We start from the raw sequence: 12044 nt of genomic DNA, 5'->3' as shown, positions 1-12044 counted from the left end.
TCCATTGAGAGAAAAAAAAATTCCCCCTACGGCCTCAGAGATATAGAGGAAAAAATATACACACTTTTTTTTTTTTTTTTTTATACAATTCTTTCCTGCTATTGAGTACCATAGAATCTGCGGTATGGCGGGTGATTCTGTTATGATTGAGTCACCGTAGGAGGCAAAGATAGAAATGCTAGCTAAGTCCAGAAAACCAGAGAAGTTGGCAGCTATCGGATTGCAGACCCCTGAACCTATCAACACAACTAGCAGTAGCCATGGGGGGTCCTACGATGCCCTAGGCCCCTCGATCACAGCCGGAGGACTACATAGCCTAAAGACAGAAAGGGAAATCTAAACTGCCCCAGAGCAGACCCCAAAGCAAAAGGCAGCCCCCCACATATAATGACGGTGAAGCAAGAAGAAAGAACAAAACACAGACAGAAAGATAGACTGAGCAAAGATGGGGCCCACGCTAGCTTAGATAGGAAAGGACAGGAAGGCTGCTGTCTGCAGTCCGTGAAAAACCCTATGAAAATAAGAGCCAACAAACTGACAGTAAAAAAGGCCCTGAAGACGCTAGGCTTCAAAAAAGCTATGTCAGTACTCAGGAATATTCTGAAGACAGAGCATCAGGCAAAAGGAGATTCAGCTCACCCCAGCAGGGAATGGCAGAATCCAGAAAAGCAAGGAAAACAAAACACTAATGCAAAAAGGCAAAGCAGAAATCTTAGCTTTAGATGAGCAGGAATCAGACTGGTTTCCTAGAAGTCCACAGAGAAATCACCCGCAGGCCAGAAGGGCGTCGGCAGCCTTATATCCAGTCATTAACTCCACTCAGCCAGTTATCATCATCAGCCCCAGGTGTTTGACAATCAGGCTCACTACCTTTCTTCACCAGAAGAGGGAGTTCCTCCGGCCTCAGTAGTGAAGGGGAAAATGAACTCACAACACCTTTGGCTGTGAAACAACCCCATAGTGTCAGGCTTCCTCCACCAAACTTGTCAGTTTCTTCAATTTCTTGATTCATTAGCTCACTTTTTCCCTTATTTCTTACACCCATCAGAGCCTAGACTAATGGCTTTCATTTTGCCCCTCCAAATTACCCGTTTTCAAACTTGTACTGTCCACTTTTTGTACTTTTTGCAAACTCGAGCCGGTGCTTCTTACGATGATATTGAAGTTGACTCTTCTTCACCTTTTTGAGCAACAGTTCAAGATTTGTGTAATATCCATCACAAGATGCTTGCTTGGATGTATGTGATCTCTTTATAGCGAAGCATACAAGCCACCTCCACTGCCATGTTTGTCACACCAGGTCCAATAGACTTTGTGATGAGCTGACTTGTTGACTTCGATATTTTGCCTGGACATCCACCTCTTGGCTTTTGAATGGATGGATGGACTTCATTTTGTATTCTTCCAACTGTCATGGCACTCACATAATGCAGTTTGGCAATTTTCTTGGCTGAGTGACCACTATCGATGACCTGGATTATGCTATTTCTCTTTTCTTAGAAAATCTTTTTCATGGCTGTATCTCAATTCAAACCAGTGACTTTTCCCTGGGAATCAATCTATTAACACACTGAGCTATTATGAAATAGGAGAACAGGTTGCAATTTGTAGTATGAATGAACAAAAATGATTTTTACATCACCAGGAGCAAAACAGTAACAATGCAGTGAAATGACAAGACAAGAATCTGCATAACTAAGCATATGCTACATAGTTTCAAGTCAAATTTATGCAGAAAATAGCCAAGATGATTATCTACAAAATGATGGTAGTCAAAGCAATAGTAGATGGTGAAATATGGTGCCTGAAAGTAAAAAAAAATCAAAACAATGTTACCCTTTTGTTCATCATTGTAAATTATGATGACTGTAACATATTAAGGGGATACAAATTTTGATGGGAGTGCTTTAAGCATTTTGAACAGATTTTTTTATTTGTAGCATGAGAGGCATACTGTAGCTATAAGAAGTGCCAGTAATACTCTTTGGATAAGAAGACATTCACATTATCAAAGAGCTTCAAGTTACTTCTAGATTAATAGGTTTCTTTAAGAAGTACCATTCCCCAGTCCAAAGCTGGATCAAGGACATTTCACAGCCAAATCCTGTTCTATAATGATGAGTAGCAAACACATTGAAACTTTCTGAACCTCACTGAGGAACAATAAAAGAAAGAAAGTTCCTTAGATATTTATAGATGCCATGTTCAAGCTATTTGCGTGCCTATGTGAATTATATTAATTGTAAATGTCCTCAAATAACTAAATGCAGGGGTGCATTTATGTACATTTAATCGAAGTACATTTGTTCAAAGTACTGGCAGTTATAACATGGCTGAATCTAACATGCATCTCTATTCTCTTCATACAGGTATTTAACTAATTCAAGCTACTGCACTGAATCCTGCATGTGTCCAGCCAATGTTATTCATCTTAGCAGCATATATAATGGTATTTAACTAATTCAAGCTACTGCACTAAATCCTGCATGTGTCCTGCCAATGTTATTCATCTCAGCAGCATATATAATGGTATTTAACTAATTCAAGCAACTGCACTGAATCCTGCATGTGTCATGCCAATGTTATTCATCTTAGCAGCATATGTTTTGGTAGTTACTTCAAGCTACTGCACTGAATCCTGCATGTCTCCTGCCAATGTTATTCATGTTAGCAGCATGTATAATGGTGTTTAACTAACTCAAGCTACTGCACTGAATCCTGCTTGTGTCCTACCAATGTTATTCAACTTAGCAGCATATATAAGGTCAAGTAACTTTTCCAAGTGGTTTATGATCCATGTAGGCCTGGACACTTGTTTATCTGTTCACTACATTTATTGTGTACTGCTGTCTCAACTTAGTTTGATTTAATACTAATGAGAGAAAAAAGTAAGAGATCTTAAAACTTGCCTCCTATATATTCAGACATAGTCTGGGGAAGCATATATGCAGGGGTGCATTTATGTACATTTAATCGAAGTACATTTGATGAAAGTACTGGCAGTTATAACACGGCAGTTAGATAGGGCCAGAGACAGGTAAGACAAATTAATCTATTCCTAGTACATTTGGATTACAACAAATATATACCATATGCATTTGAATAATTTATATCCTGGCTGCTGCATTCACTCATATCCACTGCCCTTACATTAACTCTTTACACTGCATCCACATTGGCCCCTCTGTCCTTTCCTCTACTATGCATAGCTTTCATGCTCTTTTCACATTGCTAAACAGCAAAGATCTATTCATTCGCATTATCCAACACACGAAACGCTCTCATAAATCTCTCACAAATCACTTAACCATCTGCTCACTCTTTCTATCCTTCTACTCGCAGGAGACATCTCTCCCCCATGTCATAGTAAGTCGAACCCCTCAACTGCTACACTCAGAAACCCCTCTAATCTTATTAATATTCCCTGCATGCCTTCTATCTCTTTTAATTGTGCCCTTTGGAATTCTCGCTCAGTGTGTAATAAACTCTCCTTCATCCATGACTTCTTCCTTTTTGATTCTCTTAACCTTCTGGCTCTTACTGAAACCTTGAGCCAACAGTCAGACACCACCGCTGCTGCTGCTCTTTCATATGGTGAACTACACTTCTCACAAACTCCAAAATCGGGCAACAGAACAGGTGGAAGTGTTGATCTGCTCCTATCACCCAAATGTACCTTTCAGGTTATTCCTCAAGTACCCTCACTTGTCTTCCCTTCTTTCGAGGTCCATGCTGTCAGACCTTACATCCCCTTCTCCGTGTAACTGGTAGTGGTGTCTTGTCCTCCGGGCCCCTCCCATCAGTTCCTGGATCAATTTGCTTCCTGGCTTCCACACTATCTCTCCTGTGACATCCCCACCCTCATCATGGGAGACTTCAACATACCCATTGCTCTTCCCCTCTCACCATCTGCTTTTCACCTTTTATCTCTAACCTCCTCTTCTGGCCTCTCACAGCATACTAACTCCACCACGCATGAAGATGGAAACTCCATTGACTTGGTCTTCTCCTGGCTTTGCTCAGTGGATAATTTCACAAACTCTCCTCTCCTGCTCTCTGACCACAACCTTATATCATTCTCTATCAAGAACTTCCATCCCGTCCAGGTCTCACCACTTTCCCCGCTTTTAGAAACATACAGGCCATTAACACCCAGAAACTTATGAAGAACTTGCATTCATCATTGGTCCCTATCTCTTCCCTCTCATGTCCTGATTCTGCACTGAAGCATTACAATGAATCATTTCAAAGTGCCCTGGATGAAACAGCATCTCCTATACATAGAACAACTAGGCAGAGATGCCGACAACCATGGCACACGCTGCAAACATACTTCCTACAGCGGTGCTACAGGTGCGCCGAATGTCTGTGGAGAAAATCCAATCTACCCAAAGATTTCATCCATCATAATTTTATGCTTAAAACATACAACACTGCCCTTCACCTCTCAAAACAAACATATTTCAACACCCTCATCACCTCACTATCCAATAACCCGAAACATCTCTTTGACACTTTTCATTCCCTACTCAACCCAAGAGTGCAGGCCCCAAACAAGGATCTCCACGCTGACGATCTGGCCAATTAGTTCAAAGAAAAAATTGACCATATCTGACAGGAAATTATCTCCCAATCACCTCATTTCATGCCCTGTCCTCCCTCTCCCACTGCATCTAGCTCACTCTGATTTTGAACCAGTGACCCCATTCCATCACATCTCCTCCATTCCCTTTCCCCTGCTGTCACCACTCACCTAACAAAAATATTCAAACTCTCTTTCCCAGTATCTTTCCTTCCTCATTTAATCATGCAATCATACAGCCATTACTTAAAAAACCATCCCTCGACCAAAACTGTGCCGCTAACTACAGACCTGCCTCTAATCTTCCCTTCATCTCTAAACTCCTGGAATGCCTGGTTCACGCCCGACTCTTTTCTCAACCCTCTACAATCTGGTTTCTGCTCTCTACACTCTACTGAAACTGCCCTTATTAAAGTCTCTTATGATCTTCTAGCAGCAAAATCTAATGGTCACTACTCCGTGTTAATTCTCTTGAATCTCTCCGCAGCACTTCACACTGTGGATCATCAGCTCCACCTCACTATGCTCCACTCCATCAGCCTCAAGGACTTCTCTCCTGGTTCTTCTCCTATGTCTCTGACTGCTCCTTCACTGTATTTTTTGCTGGCTCTTTCTTTTCTCATCTTCCTTTTACTGTTGGGGTTCCTCAAGGATCGGTTCTAGGCCCCCTCCTCTTCTCTTTGTATACTGCCCCTATTGGTCAAGCAATTATTATTATTATTATACATTTATATAGCACCATTTAATCCATGGCGCTTTAAATGTGAAAAGGGGAAATATGAACAAATACAATAAACATGTGTAAGACCTTACAAGGGACACACAAGTACAGAAGGAGAGAGGACCCTGCTCACGAGGGCTCACAGTCTAAAGGGATGGGTGAGGATACACTAGGAGAGGGTAGAGCTGGTTGTGCCATGGTTCAGTAGACTGAGGATCATTGCAGGCTGTAGGCTTGTCAGAACAGGTGGGACTTCAGGTTCTTCTTGAAGGTTTCTGTTGTTGGTGAGAGTCTGATGTGTTGCGGCAGAGAGTTCCAGAGTATGGGGAGGCATGGGAGAAGTCTTTTATACGGTTGTGGGAAGAAGAGATGAGGGGGGAGTAGAGAAGGAGATCTTGAGAGGATCGAAGGGTGTGTGTGTGGGTAGGTACCGGGAGACCATGTCACAGATGTATGGAGGAGACAGGTTCTGAATGACTTAGTATGTCATGTTTAGGATTTTGAACTGGAGCCTCTGGGCAATAGGAAGCCAGTGAAGGGCCTGGCATAGGGGGGAGGCTGGGGGACAGGTGGATTAGTTAGGTAGCAGAGTGTAGGATAGACTGGAGTGGTGCCAGAGTGCTGGAGGGGAGGCCAGAGAGTAGGAGGTTGTAGTAGTCGAGACAGGAGATGATAAGGGCGTGCACTAGTGTTTTTTCATGGTTTCATGGTTGAGGAATGTGCGTATATGGGAAATATTTTAGAGTTTGAGGCAGCAGGAGGTGGCAAGGGCTTGGATATGTGGTTTGAAAGAGAGGGCAGAGTCGAGGATCATCCCAAGGCACCGAGCGTGCGGGACTGAGAAAAGCGAGCAGCCATTGACATTGATGGATAGGACTGGTGGAGGGGTAGAGTGAGATGGGGGAAAGATGATGAATTCTGTTTTGTCCATGTTCAGTTTGAGAAAGCAAGCAGAAAAGAAGGCTGAAATAGCAGACAGACATTGTGGAATTTTGGTCAGTTAGCAGGTGAGGTCAGGTCCAGATTGCTAGATCTGCATGTAATCAGCGTAGAGGTGATACTGCAAGCCGTGGGATTCTATGAGCTGTCACAGGCTGAAGGTGTAGAAGGAGAAGAGTAGGTGTCCTAGGACTGAGCCTTGAGGAACACCGACAGACAGGGGTTGAGGTGAGAAGGTGGTGGGTGAGAGAGAGACACTAAATGTTCGGTCTGTTAGGTATGATGAGATCCAGGATAGGGCCAAGTCTGTGATGCCAAGAGATGAGCAAATCTGTAGCCGGAGGGAATGGTCCACGGTGTCGAAGGCAGAAGACAGATCCAGGAGATGGAAGACAGAGTAGTGTCGCTTGCTCAAGTCTTCAGCAGAAATGAGAGGAGAGGTAGGAGGTGCTGTGGGACGGAGTAGAGAATTGAAAGTGTTGAAAAGCTGGTTAGGGTTGTGAGACAGGGAGGATATGAGATATGCAAAGTAAGTTTGTTTTGTGGCAGAGAGTGCGTACTTGAAGCTGGCAAGGGACTGCTTGTATGTGTTGAAGTGCTCGGTAGAACGGTTTCTCAGTTCTTTGGTCAGGCTGGTCAGCAATGAGTAGATTTGGGTTCCAGTACCATCTCAATGTTGATGACACCAAATTATACACTTCTTCTCCTGATATCATGCCTGCCTTTTTAGAAAACACCAGTGATTATCTTACCGCTGTCTATAACATCATGTCCTCCCTCTATCTGAAAGTGGACCTGTCAAAAACTGAACTCCTCGTGTTTCCTCCCTCTACTAACCTACCTATGCCTGACATTGCCATTTCCGTGTGTGGTTCCACCATTACTCCCCAGCAACATGCTCGCTGTCTCGGGTTCATACTTGAGTCCAAGCTTTCATTCACCTCCCAATTCCGATCACTAGCTCACTTTTGTTAACTGCACCTCAAAAAAATTTTGAGAATTCGACCCTTTCTTACTTTCGACTCTTCAAAAACTCTTACTGTTTCTCTTATCCATTCTCGTCTGGACTATTGTAACTCTCTACCAATCGGTCTCCCTCTTACCAAACTCTCCTCTCCAATCTGTCTTGAATGCTGTTGCCAGTCAATACATCCACTCCAGAATCCAGTACAAATTTATTACCCTCACCCTCAAAGCACTCCATGATTCCCCTTCTTCTCATTCTACTACCCTATCAGTGTCGTCCATTCTGCTAATGACCTGAGGTTTGTAATGCAGGTATGTTTGTACTTTGCTTCCTTCCCCGGTGTTACTCTGCATGTCTCTGCATTAACCATTTGCTCCTCTCCTCCTAACTAGCAGGGATACTGTTGTCTCTTACCATTATGGATGCTGCTCAGTTCCTTGCCTCGCTGCGTAGCCGTACATGCGTGTGTGACTCCGCTGATCTGCTTGACCACCCGCTAGTGCGGTCCCTGGCTGCCGCTGTGGAAAGCTATCCTTGGATTAAAAGGTCCTCTGCACTGTGTATAGCTAACCATGTGTGTTTAGGCTTGCAGCTCACCAGGTGTCCTTTGCAATGCTGATTTGTCTTTGGCTCTGCTTAGGGTGCGCGCAGCCACACCTCCCCTGCTTTTATGAGGAATGGGTGTGTGCTACAATTGCTGCTCCAGCCTATTGCTGTGAGGCAGCTGCTATATAAAAGTTCCCTGCCCTGTGGGGTGTTGCCAGAGCTTCGCATTGAGTTCCTGAACCTAGCCATATGAGTTTGTGTGTTCAGCTCCTGCTCTGGTTCTGATCAGTTCTGGGGGAGCTGTTGCTCTTTGTCCTAGTGTGAACTGTGTCTTGTATCTCGGCCTGCTCTGGGGGCATAATACACATATCACCTTTCCTGGGGGCTACAATACCCAGAGAGATTAGCAAAATTAGGATTATTTAGTCTAGAAAAAAGACGACTGAGGGGCGATCTAATAACCATGTATAAGTATATAAGGGGACAATACAAATATCTCTCCGAGGATCTGTTTATACCAAGGAAGGTGACGGTCACAAGGGGGCATTCTCTGCGTCTGGAGGAGAAAAGGTTTTTCCACCAACATAGAAGAGGATTCTTTACTGTTAGGGCAGTGAGAATCTGGAATTCCCTGCCTGAGGAGGTGGTGATGGTGAACTCAGTCGAAGGGTTCAAGAGAGGCCTGGATGTCTTCCTGGAGGGTAACAATATTGTATCTTACAGTTATTGTTAGGTTCTTTAGAAGGACGTAGATCTAGGGATTTATTCTGACAGAATTTTATAGGCTGAACTGGATGGACTAATGTCTTTTTTCGGCCTTACTAACTATGTTACTATGTTACTATGTTATATCCAGGCCTGTCCATGCTGTGTCTTGTTTCCTGAATCCTTGATCCAGGATCTGTCCCTGCACCTGTCCCTGTGTGAACTGTGTCTTGTATCTTGGCCTGCTCTGGGGGCATAATACCCAGATCGCCTTTCATGGAGGCTGCATATCCAGGTCTGTCCATGTTGTGTCTTGCTTCCTGAATCCTGGATCCTGGATCTGCTCCTTTACCTGACACTGTCTGAACTGTGTCCTCTTAGTGATATGATGGGAGGAGGCACAGATTATTAGAAAAAACTTTTTGACAGTTAGAGTGATCAATGAGTGGAACAGACTGCCTCCTTCAATAGAAGGCTTCAAACAGAGGCTGGACAGACATCTGTCTGGGATGATTTAGTCTATCCTGCTTTCAGAAGGGGGATGGACCAGATGGCCCAGGAGGTCCCTTCCAACTCTACGATTCTATGATTCTATGATTCTTTGTTCCTGAGGTCCTTCCATGTCTTGAACCCTGTGCCCAGTGACTATGACTCTTTGCTACCTGACTTGCAGTGATTTAACCTGGGTTCATCTTGGAAGTAGGAGTCCGGGCTATCCGCTGAGTTTCTGCTACTCTGTGCTCAGCTGGTTATTCAGTGCAATTCCCTGCAGGTTCCAGTCCAACCCAGCGGGGTTTGCACCAGACTGCTTGGGTTCCTTTCTAGGCCACTGCCAGATATCTGGAGCCTGATGACCGTGACATCTTGTCCAGAGCCTGTTGACCATGGCCTGATGTCCGATGACCTCTTCCAGATGTGCTGTGCCCGATGTCCTCCTCCAGATGTCCAGATCCTATGCTTCCCTGCCCAATGTCTGGAGCCTGCTGATCGCTGCCAGTGGTCCAGAGCCTGATGACTGCGGCCTGATGTCCGGAGCTGAAGTCCGCAGCCTGATGGGTGGAGCCTGTCGATCACTGCCAGATGTCCGGAGTCCAATGCCAGTGTGCTGATGCTCTATCAGAGATCCGAGTCCTGATGCCTGCCTGATGTCCTGATGTTCAGTCTGTGTACCTGATGTCCAGTCCATGTTCCTGATGTCCAGTCCATGTTCCTGATGTCCAGCCCGTGTTCCTCATGCCCTGCCTGTGTCCCAAAGTTCCACCAATGCCCTGAGGTCCACCCAGTGATGACGTCCTTCTGGGATCGGTGTCTGATGTTCTTCTCATGAGCCTGTGCTATGCCTGAGGCCTGAGACAGAGGCTGTCCTAGTATGCCCGTGCCAGAGGATCCTTGGCTGCATCAACCCGTGATGACTTCTGCCATCGTCTGATGTTTGTCCTGGGTGTGTGTCTGATGTTCTCATGCTGAGCCAGTGCTATGCCTGAGGCCTGAAAGATAGGCTGTCCTGATATGCTCGTGCCAGAAGACCTTAGACTGCATCAACCCGTAATGACCCCTGCAATCGTCTGAAGTCTGTCTGAGTTTGGTGTCTGATGTTTTCCTGCTGAGCCTGTGCTATGCTTGAGGCCTGAGAGATAGGCTTCCCTAGTATGCCCGTGACAGACAACCCTTGACTTCATCAACACTTGATGTCCTCCTGCCTTCGTCTGTTATCTTGAGACGTGTACCCTTCCCTGATGTGCAGAACCGGGAACCTTGCATAACTGTTTCATTTATGTACCATGTTTCGTTTGAAGTACACTTTATATCTATACCTGAAGTTGTGCTGGGTCCTGTCATTCTGCTACATCGTCCACATGCTCAGCTGCCACAGACCCCGGTCGCTACCCTTCCCTAGTCGGGGTAGGCCCGGGTCATCCCTGTGGTCCAGTGGGTTCACATTCCGTCCCCACCTGGGACGCTCGCCCCACATCGGCATGGTCGGTCGACGTGGAGGTGCCGGCTGGGCAACGTCCGCGGTCGCAGTCGTGACAAGGTTAACACCTCAATAATCAGAACCTCCCACTCCTGTCTCCAAGACTTTCCATGTGCTGCGCCAATTATTTGCAATGCAATACCGAGGTTAATACGATTAATCCCCAATCCCCACAGTATGCCCTAAAAACGCATTTGTTCAGATTGGCCTACCATCTTAACGCACTAACCTAACTATCCCTGTGTTGCCCATTCAAAATTTTTCACCATAACCTGTTTTCTCGCATCATGTTCTCACATGCTTTATACATTTAATAGCCCTCTGTGTCTGTTCAGTTACATATTTAAATTGATACCTGGTTCTTGCAGCATTACAGGAACACCCTATTTTTACGCAATGGCTGGTCCGAACAATAAAAGAGATTGTTACCATCCACCTTTCGAGTCTTTCCTTTTCCTTATAGATTGTAAGCTTGCGAGCAGGGTCCTCATTCCTCTTGGTATCATTTTTGATCTATGTGTTTATTAGTATGCTGTAATGTCTATTGTTTGTAAAAGTCCCCTCTATATTGTAAAGTGCTGTAGAATATGTTGGCCCTATAGAAAAATTATTATTATCATTATTATTATTATTATTATTATTATTATTATTATTATTAATAATAAGTCTCCTTTCATTTTTTTCTTTGCATTTTTACCTGGTAAAGTAAAGGCATACATTGCATTTCTTAATAAAACTTTACTGACCATAACCAATAGTTAACAGCTTCAATCTTTCACATTAACAACATGCTACCAGTGGAGAAAATGAATACTTTAACAATTCGCCAAGTAGTTGATCTCCAACAGTTTTATTTGTGCAGTACAACCAGAGATCAGAAGCCGGCTAATTAGTGTCTTAATGGGGCGAGCTTCAGCACTGATGGATAAGCCAGGGAATTTTCAGCAGAATGAAAGTGATCACATACATTAATTCTATCTTTTTATGAGCCTTTTTCATATTTGACAGCTTGCTCCCAAGCCATTTTAATGCATATATTTTGTAATATTTATCTTATTCCTTAATGGTATGAACAATTATTATTTACTATTTTCACAACATATTAATATTTCACTCTACTGTTTTCAGTTTTTTGTTTGGCTAAAAAAAATATATATTTATTTTTATTTGCAATACAGAAATCCTTGTTTTTATACTACTTTTCTAGAAATTCTACAAATGTTTCAGAAAATAAAGTATGCAACAAACCTAACCCAACTTGTAAAGCAGCACATTTTTTTGGCATCTGAAAGGCATTAGGTTGATTTATGTCCCTTCAATAGTGTTACATTATATACAGCATAAATATAACACTGCCTTAATACACCTAAATATTACTGTCAAACTGTTACCTACTTACAGTGTCGAACTGGGGTAAGCGGGAACCATCAGTGGAATTAAAATTATGGTGGCTCATCCAACAGCTCTAAAAAGGTATTGCTTGCTTTCTTTAACCCCTTTCTGACATCAGACGTACTATCCCGTCCATGGGACCCGGGCCCCTATGCCCATGGACGGGATAGTACGTCTAGCGCGATCAGCGGCGCCCACGTGGTGAGCGCCGCTGATC

This window comes from Dendrobates tinctorius, unplaced genomic scaffold (genome assembly GCF_039654945.1).
Source record: "Dendrobates tinctorius isolate UK_male_01 unplaced genomic scaffold, ASM3965494v1 ptg000133l, whole genome shotgun sequence".
Taxonomy (NCBI): domain Eukaryota; kingdom Metazoa; phylum Chordata; class Amphibia; order Anura; family Dendrobatidae; genus Dendrobates; species Dendrobates tinctorius.
Note: the sequence above shows the minus strand (reverse complement) of the source record.